This window comes from Oryctolagus cuniculus, chromosome 5 (assembly GCF_051225735.1).
Source record: "Oryctolagus cuniculus isolate XC-2025 breed Fujian yellow rabbit chromosome 5, ASM5122573v1, whole genome shotgun sequence".
NCBI classification, from domain to species: Eukaryota; Metazoa; Chordata; class Mammalia; order Lagomorpha; family Leporidae; genus Oryctolagus; species Oryctolagus cuniculus.
In genome coordinates this window covers 134,867,930-134,877,500 of record NC_142871.1, presented here as the reverse complement: position 1 = coordinate 134,877,500, position 9,571 = coordinate 134,867,930, and the positions used below count along the sequence as shown (strand labels likewise).

General features: G+C 45.3%; 1 protein-coding gene across 2 annotated transcripts in view; it reads right to left on the bottom strand.

The window, feature by feature from the left end:
- NUDT3 (nudix hydrolase 3) overlaps positions 1-9,571 on the bottom strand; it is a 109,135-nt gene that overhangs the window by 82,097 nt on the left and 17,467 nt on the right. The gene's annotated exons all lie outside the window — the stretch shown is intronic.

The window sequence follows — 9,571 nt, the reverse complement described above, 5'->3', positions numbered from 1 at the left end:
TCTTCTACTGCTCTCCAAGGCCATAGCAGAGAGCTGGATCAGAAGTGGAGCAGCCAGGTCTCGAACCAGCGCCCATATGGAATGCTGGCATTTAGGGCCAGGTTGTTAACCCGCTGTACCACAGCACTGGCCCCTTTTCTTTTTTAAAGATTTACTTATTTCTTTTTTCTTTTTTTAAGATTTATTTATTTGTTTGCAAGACAGAATTAGAGAGTGAGATAGAGATCTTCCATCCGCTGGTTCACTCCCCAAATGGTTGCCAACAGCCAGGGCTGGGCCAAGCCAAAGCCAGAGCCAGAAGCTTCTTCTGGGTCTCCCATGTGGGTGCAGGTGCCCAAGCAACCGGGCCATCTTTCACTGCTTTCCCAAGCCATTAGCAGGGAGCTCAATCAGAGTAGTAGCCGGAACTTGAACCAGCACCCATATGGTTGCCAACATCCCTGACAGTGGCTTAACCCACTGAGCCACAGTTCTGGCCCTGTCTATGTTTTCTATATTTATTTATCCCTCAATAGATACCTCAGATGATTCTATAGCTTGGTTATAGTGAATAGTGCACAGTAAACACATTCTTCATAAATTTCAAGTAATTAATAAAATTAAATGAGACTATTCAAAAACTGTGCAAGGGAAAGATCTACATGCATTTTTAGAAGCATTTCTGCCAAGATAAATAAAACAAAAATTAACTTCTTGTAAGGAACTTAAGACTGTTTTATTATCTGCTAGTTAGAAAACAAAGGCCAAAGAACAGATCTTCTGAAACCCAGATCATTCTCCACCTGCAATAAAAGCTACATTTCAATTTTAGCCAGATGGAGCCTATCTTTAGGGAAAGACTTCATACCCCAAATAGCGTTTAACTCTTGACTGTCACTGGGGTTGGATGTTTGCCTTTGTGTTTAGCTAATTCCTCCTGCTATCAATGGTCCCATTCCGGTGTTTATGAGGTCAAGCAAACTGGTTACATATATCAGAGTACTTATTAAGTAATTCTTCTGTTTTTCTCTTTAAGAAGTATGGATGTGTTGGGCCCGGCGCTGTGGTAGCTGGTAAAGCCACCACCTGCACTGCTGACATCCCATATGGGCGCCAGTTTGAGTACTGGCTGCCCCACTTCCGATCCAGCTCTCTGCTATGGCCTGGGAAAGCAGTGGAGGATGGCCCAAGTCCTTGGGCCCCTGCACTCACATGGAAGACCTGGAAGAAGCTCCTGGCTCCTGGCTTTGGATCGCGCAGCCCTGGCCATTGCAGCTATCTGGGGAGTGAACCATAGGATGAAGACTTCTCTCTCTCTGCCTCTCCTTCCTTGTGTAACTTTGACTTTCAAATAAATAAATAAATCTTAAAAAAAAAAAAAGAAGAAGAAGAAGAAGTATGGATGTGGGGCTGGCACTGTGATGTAGCAGGTTAAGCTGCCGCCTGCAAGACTGGCATCCCATATGGGTGCCAGTTCAAGTCCTGGCTGCTCCGCTTCTAATCCTGTTCCCTGCTAACACACCTGGGAAAGCAGTGGAGAATGGCCCAAGTGCTTGGGCCTGCAACCACGGGAGACCCAGAAGGAAGCTCCTGGCTTCGGTCTGGCCCAGCCCTGGCCATTGCTACTATCTGGGTACTGAACCAGCAGATGGAAGATATCTCTCCCCCATCCCTCCCCTAACTTTCAAATAAATAAAAATAAATTATAAAAAAAAAAAAGTGTGGATCTTTATCTGGTAGTTACTAGAAGATTTTCAGGTGGTAACTTGTGTGCCAATTAACATTATATATGGCTCCTGGGTGTTACTGACCAAATGCTTAGATAAGCCATTCAGTGTATCTATCAGAGCCCTTAAGAAGGTTGTTCAAGTCTACCGTTCTTCACAACTGACTTTCCTTTGTGCTAGAACTCAATGTTACATTCATCCTGCAACTAGTCTGCCAATCTCTTGAAATGTCTATAGAATTCTTAATCTGACTTCTACTTCTTTATCACTATATTGTTTACAGGTAGAATTAGGTGACAACTTCCAGTTTTTCTGTACCTCCAAGGAAAAGATTTGCCTGCATACAGGATTTTTCTGGTGAACTCAACAAATGCCCATTTGACACATATAACAAGGTCTGATAATCTGTCTTTATCCTATCCATCACAGTTTATGGGGTTCATTGAATAAATGAAGAAACATACTTCTCATTAATGAGCACTGAGGGAAGAGAGTGTCATGTAGAAAATAATTCTTTAAGATGATTACTTCAGGGCTGGCACCGCGGCTCAGTAGGCTAATCCTCCACCTTGCGGCGCCGGCACCCCGGTTCTAGTCCCGGTTGGGGCGCCGGATTCTGTCCCACTTGCTCCTCTTCCAGTCCAGCTCTCTGCTATGACCCAGGAAGGTAGTGGAGGATGGCCCAAGTGCTTGGGCCCTGCACCCGCATGGGAGACTGGGAGGAAGCACCTGGCTCCTGGCTTCGGATCGGTGCGGTGCGCCGGCCAAGGCGGCCATTTGGGGGGTGAACCAACGGAAAAAGGAAGACCTTTCTCTCTGTCTCTCTAACTCTGCCTGTCAAAAAATTAAAAAAAAAAAAGATGATTACTTAAGTGTCATATGAATATATTCCAAAAAATAATGCACTTTGAGAAAAATAACACAATATTTATAGTTGTAACCACTGCATCAATATCAGCTTTTTTTATGATTTCAAAATGTCATCCACAACATGAGAAGAACACTTACATAAGTTCTTTCCTCTATTTACATTTTTAAAAGATTTTTTATTTATTTGAAAGGCAGAGTTACAGAGAGAGAAAAGGAGAGACAGACAGATCTTCCAACCACCGGTTTATTCCCCAAATGGCCACAATGGCCAGGGCTGTGCCAGGCCGAAACCAGGACCCAGGAGCTTCCTCCAGGTCTCCTACATGGGTACAGGGGCTCAGGGCCTTGGGCCATCCTCCACTGCTTTCCCAGGCACATCAGCAGGGAGCTAAATCGGAAGTGAAGCAGCCAGTAACTGAACTGGCATACATATGGAAGAAAAAAAACAAGAGAGAGAGAGATCCATCTTCATGCACTGGTTCACTCCCCAAATAACCACCACAGCCCAGGTTGGGTCAGGTGGAAGCCAGGAGCCAAAAACTCCATCTAGGTCTCCCATGTGGGTGGCAGGGACCAAAGCACCTAGTCATCTACTGCTTTCCCAGGCATATTAGCAGAGAGCTGGATGGGACACAGAGCAGCCAGGACTTTTATCAGTACTCCAATGAGATGGCAAAATCACAAGCTGTGGTTGAGACCACTGCAGCATAACAAGAGCCCCTCTTTCATCCATTTAAAGGGCATGTAGCCATTAAAAATGTGTATTTAGGAAGAATACACATTTGGCATAACAGCTGAGACACCACTCGCAATGTCCTATATAGGAGTGCCTGAGTAGCAGTCTAAGCTCCACTTCTGATTCCAGTTTCCACTAAAGTGCATTCTGGGAGGCAGCAAATGATGGCTCATGCAATTAGGTCACCCATGTGGGAGACCTAGAGTACTGGGCTCCTGTCTAGTCCAGCCCTGGCTGTTGTGGACATCTGAGAAGTGAACCAGTAAATGGAAGTTCTCTCCATCTGTCTCTCTGCCTTTCATATTTAAACAACGTGTATGCAGAATTCAGGTTAGGAAAAATATGTGAAAACAGATTATAAACTGTTCTACATCAACCACAATATTGTAAAACCATAAAACATAATGATTAAAGAAAATAATTTCCAGGGCCAGCGCCACCTGTGGTGCCGGCATCCCATATGGGTGCTGGTTCAAGTCCCAGTTGTTCCACTTCCGATCCAGCTCCCTGCTATGGCCTGGGAAAGCAGTGGAAGATGGCCCAAGTCCTTGGGCTCCGGCCCCCACGTGGGAGACCTGGAAGTAGTTCCTGGCTCCTGGCTTCAGATCGGCGCAGCTCTGGCCATTGTGGCTACTTGGTGAGTGAATCAGCAGATGGAAGACCTCTCTCACTCTCTCTCTCTTCCTCTCCTTCTCTCTCTAACTCTTTCAAGTAAATAAATAAATCTTTAAAAAAAAAAAAGGAAGAAAAAAATAATTTCCTTCATACAGTCTTGGAGGAAATTATTTGGAGGCTGACTGGTGCTTACCCTCACAAACACCTGCAGGCTCACTGGGAGAGCACCATGCAGACATCACAGAGAATGAACTCTGAGCAGGAGGGACATTTTGAAACTCTGGTAACTTATAACCCAGTGGTCTCAGAAAAGGGGATACTGTCTAAATTTCTTAAGTGAAACATCTTTATAATGGAAAGACTACTAAAAATTAACTTCAAAGCACTTTTTGGCTTTCAAAATTTGCCAAAAATATCCATATTTCTGACTAATTTGGTTCCTTCCCACAACACACACGCACAGGATTCGTGATCAGTTACAGCTAATAGTGACAACAGAGCAGTAGATGCTGCTGAAGCTGATACAGACTGCACTTCTATAATTACATTACACCCTCTCATCCCACCCATTCTCTTTTAAATGCCAGTGCTAAATGTCAGTTTTAGAACTATATTTTTATTCAAATTTCTTCAATTCTACTTCTTTAACTCCTTTTGTGGATCTGTTGAGAAAAAACTGTGTTCTGCTTTTGTGCACATTATTTACCAGAAATATCACAGAAGATAGATCTGAACACCTTTTGTTTTCAATTTCTTTATCTCACTCAAGTAACTGGATAAATCATGTCTAAGGTTACTTTCCAGTTTATAAACTTAAAGATTTATAAACTTCCTTCCAGAAAGTCCTTTCCAAGTAAACTCACACAGCTCAGTTTCCTACATTAAAGCCTTTCTTTTCTAGTTCTTGTATTTTTGGATCACATACCATGCTGAAGCCTGTCTGTGCAGTGTGCACAGCTACTGTAATCAGGATCTGGTTTTTTAAACGCCTGCACAATCAGTACTGGAGCTGGAGCAAACCTGTACTCACCTTTCAGCCCCTACATTTCCCCTTCCTCTGTTTCTGACTTTCCAATCCAACATTTATCACCAAAGCATTCGAGACGGGGCTCTTTTTCAGCACCTACTTCACCGTATCATAATTATGTGTTGACCAGGATGATCCTTCCCTGGTTCCTATCTTGGTAACAGTGGCTAACACTTCCTGGGCATTTATTATGTACCTCAGAGTCACTTTCCTCATCCAACTCTCACAGAAACCTCCTAAATTAGACACAAATTATTCCCATTTTATAAAGGAACTGATTCACAATCAGCTTCCGAATTCCTCTGACCTTATATGATGTTCTTTAATCAGCCCTCAAACTTGGAGTTTCTTTACTCTTCTCTTTTCCCTCTCAAATTTCTACATGCAAAGGGATAGCAAAATAATCAAATCTTACCCACTCTAAATCCCATCCCTTCTTTTGAGCAACCAGATTGTAAGTTCTAAAACTGTCTCTCCTAGTCACGTTACCCTCTGTGGTACCCGCATAGTGCTCTATACACAGAAGACCCACAAGTGTCTGTGAAGATGAATACCAACTACCCTCCAAATGTTCTCCCTTATCAAATTCATTTCAGTCCTGAACACATCAAGATCTGGTGTGGCACAGTGGGAAAAGCCACAGCCTGCGACGCCAGATCCCATATGGGAACAGGTTTGAGTCCTGGCTGCTCCACTTCCAATCCAGCTCCATGCCAAAGGGAAAAGCGGCATTAGATGGCCCAAGTACTTAGGCCCTTGCACCCACGTGGGAGATCTGGATGAACCTCCTGGCTCCTGGCTTTGGCCTGATCCAGTGTTGGCCGTGATGGCCATCTGGGAAGTGGCCAAACGGAATATTTTTCTTCTTCACTCTCCCCCCTCTCTCTGTAACTCTTTCCAAATAAATAAATAAAGTTAAAACTCAACCCTGACCACACCAAAGCAAGTCTGCTGGACTTGTTCTTGCCTCTCAAGCCTCTATCATCAGTTTAGTTCCAGTGAATACTCTTAATGCTTCCTTCTTAGAATGGAGCCTTCTGGAAGGAGTTTTCTTAACTCCACATCAATATAATTCAGGCTTTTTCTTTTTTAAACGATGTCGTGGGAAGGAAGAGCAGGCTCCGTTACCATGAAGCCCCGGGGTTCTCATGTGCAGAGCAGACTTCTTTCTCAGGAGGCAGCTGGAAGGGCTCACAGGTGGACTGATGAGCTGGATATCTTGTAGGCTGCTGCAAGCTTTTGGCTTCTTTCAGTGTGATGGCTCTGCCCCCCAAATCTAACTTAAAACCTCATCTCCTTGTGTCTTTACCAGGATGTTTTCAAAGGCTCTCAGGACAATGGAGCCTTCTAGTATGTTTAGAAGTTGATTCAACGGACAACCTAGGGAAAATCTACGCTGGAAAAGGGAGAAATGAGTGCAGTGAAAGCTCAAGTGTATCAATCTTGTCTCTGAGGGTTTTCCTGGAGCTTGGCAGTGACCTGGGAGCTACTAACGGGCAGGGACAGGCAAGAGGTTCTCCAAGAGCTCCAGGTGGGGAGCGGCGGTGCGGGGGGCGGGGGGGGGGTGGACACACCAATCTGAAGAAAGCCAGAAGCCACTCAGGAGAGAGGGTTCACACCTGCTAAGTCAAACTGCATCTGCCCTGTGGGGCTGGGGCAGTTTCCCAGGGAGCTAGGAAACTCAATTGTGGATCCTCCCCTAGCTTGGAAGGGTTCTTGGGATTCCCCTTGCCTGAAGCTTCCCAAAAGAGAGAGGGGAACACACGTCCCAAAGAAAAGGAGGGGACCCTCTCGTTTCTCTTCCCCCTTCATGTTTTTTCTTTTACCTACCCTCCAATCTCTGAATTAGGCTGTAGGAAAACCCATTTTCTTCAATCAGTCCAAATCCACACATCCATCCTACCGTTCTACTGGAACTTCTTTCTAAAGTCATCCTATCATCAAATATAGATCTGACTGACACTATCACCCACCATACCTTTTTAAAAAATTTTATTTATTTGAAAGGCAGAGTTAGAGAGAGAGTGGGAGAAACAGAGATCTTCCACCTGCTGGTTTACAACCCAAATGGTTGTAATGGCCAGGGCTGGGCTAGACCAAAGCCAGGAGTCTGGAGCTTCTTCTGCATCTCCCACATGGGTACAGCGGCCCAAGTACCTGGCTATCTTCTGCTGCCTTCCCATGCTCATGAGCAGAGGGCTGGATCAGAAGTTGAGTAGTCAGGACACAAACTGGTGCCCATATGAGATGGCTGCCAACTCAAGCAGCAGTTTAAGCTGCTGTGACACAATGCAGGCCCCCACCATACCTTTTTGAAGGTTCCTCTCCCTCAGCTTTAATGATAAGGCCTCGGCTGGCCCCTGTGATGCTCCAGGCTCAGGCTGAGTCTCCGCTTTTCTCTTAAGTCACTTTCTCTTATGCTAACTTCCCACTCCTTCTCTAAAGAGGGAGACACTCCACTCTACTTATAGTCCTTACTTCTCACACTCTCTCTAGTCCCAATCTTTAACTAGCATCAGTTCAACTCAGTTCACTGCTTCTAATTAACATAGTAAAAACAAAATCCTATCTTTTCTCCAAAACCAACCTCTCTTCCAAATTTCCACTTTTCTCATCATTCAGTGTCGCTCCCCGTCTTCGCGGAGGAACGACACAGGACCCTGCGCTGTTCTTTCGTCTGCTCGGCCCTCCCCAGGTTTGCTGCTGGTTCTTCCCGGGTTGGCTGCCGTCCCTTCCACCTCCGTGGAAGGGCGGTTCCCCCTGGCCACTTTCCCCACTTCCGCAGGGGAGCGGCACACCGCCGGCCGGCTCTCTCGGGGGCTGCACAGGTGTTCCTTCAGATAGATGTTCCTCTTAGATGTTCCTGGTGCATGTTGTCTCTCTCCTCCTTTATAGTCCTCTTCCACCAATCCCAACTCTGCTACCCACACGCCGAGTACGCTGCTCTCCTCCAATCAGGAGCAGGTCCTGCTGTTTATTGGTTGAACTGGAGGCAGCTGTGTAGAAGCTGTTTCTCCCTTCTCAGCGCCATATTGTGGGAGAGCAGATGCATAGAATAAGTCTTAATTCCAGTAACTTAGTCTAGTCCGAGTTGCTCCCCACAATTCAGGATCGGAATTTAATATTTATTTACTTATTCTAAAGGCAGAGTGAGAGACAGAGAGAGAGCGTCTGTCTATCCACTGGTTCACGCCCCAAAAGGCTGCAAAGGCCAGAGCTGGGCCAATCTGAAGCCAGGAGCTTCTTCTAGGTCTCCCAGGTGAGTGCAGGGTCCCAAGCACTTGGGCCATCTTCTGTTGCTTTCCCAAGTGCATTAGCAGGGCACTGGATCCAAAGTGGAGCAACCAGGACTCAAACCGGCACCTATATGGGATGCTGGCATCACTGCAGGCAGCGGCTTTACCCACTATGCTACAACACCAGCCCTAGGATCAGAATTTAGAAGTCAACTTCAGCTAGAAGCTCTTTCACTTTTAACATAGCATCTGTCACCAAATCCACTCTTTTGACTGCTGGATCACTATATTCCCTCCTTCACTCCATTCCCCTGCTGCCATAGCTGGCACTTTCAGAATGGAACGGCATTCTTCCCACATTCCCTCTGGCAGGAGTTCATCCTGCATTCTGCCCTGCACAAGACTCTCCACAACAATCCTTCGAAGGGTATCTGGTTTCGCATATTGGGATGAAACCCAAACTACTTATGCTCTTAAAGCAAAGCTCTATCCCTCAACTCCCTCTGACTTTCCCTAACCAACATTGCCTCATCTTTGCCCTATCACACTACTATCCCCAACTCAGGCTCCTGTGCTCAGAGCCTCTGGCATGCAACAAACTTATGACCTCAAATACTCTTGGCTCCCATCTCCTAATACACTCTTTACCCTCCCTTTCCACCTACCCAAGTCTTACTCATTTCTTAAAGCCCAATATTGACTACTTCAGTATTTTATCTCCAAAATAAATACCTCCAAAGCACAGCTTCTCCCGCATTGTTTCTGGTTCCTCCATGCACCATAATCCTGTCTTTTCTTTTCTGATCTGATCCCACATAAGACATCATATACTCACTTATTCAACTGTATGGAAATGGCTAAATGTAATCTGATTAACTCATCAATTCTGAAAGGCATCCTTTTTATAGAACAAGGAATGTGTCCACAGCTTTAAATTTATTTATTTATTTGAAAGGCAGATCCTCCTAATTTATGTCTTACCCACTATGCCAAATGCCTGCTCCTTGTTCACAGTTTTAAAATCATCACTGCACCTCAAATAATACTCTGCATAAAATAAGGACTCAACAGATTCTTGTTACGTGAGACAGAGACTACAAGAAGTGTTTTTAAGAATCACCTTATAGTTTTCATAAAACTTGGATTTTTTTTTTTTTTTTTTTTTTTGAGAGGCAGAGAAAGGGCTCCCACCTGCTGGTTCACACCCCATATGCCCACTATGACCCTAGGGGCTGAATCTGGCAGCCAGAAAATCAATTCTGGTCTCCCACATAAGTGCCATGAACCTAAGCCATCACCACTGCCCTCAGGGTCTGCCAACAGCAGGAAGATGGAGTCAGGAGCTGCAGCTGGGTACTGAATCCAGGGCCTTTTGTTGTTG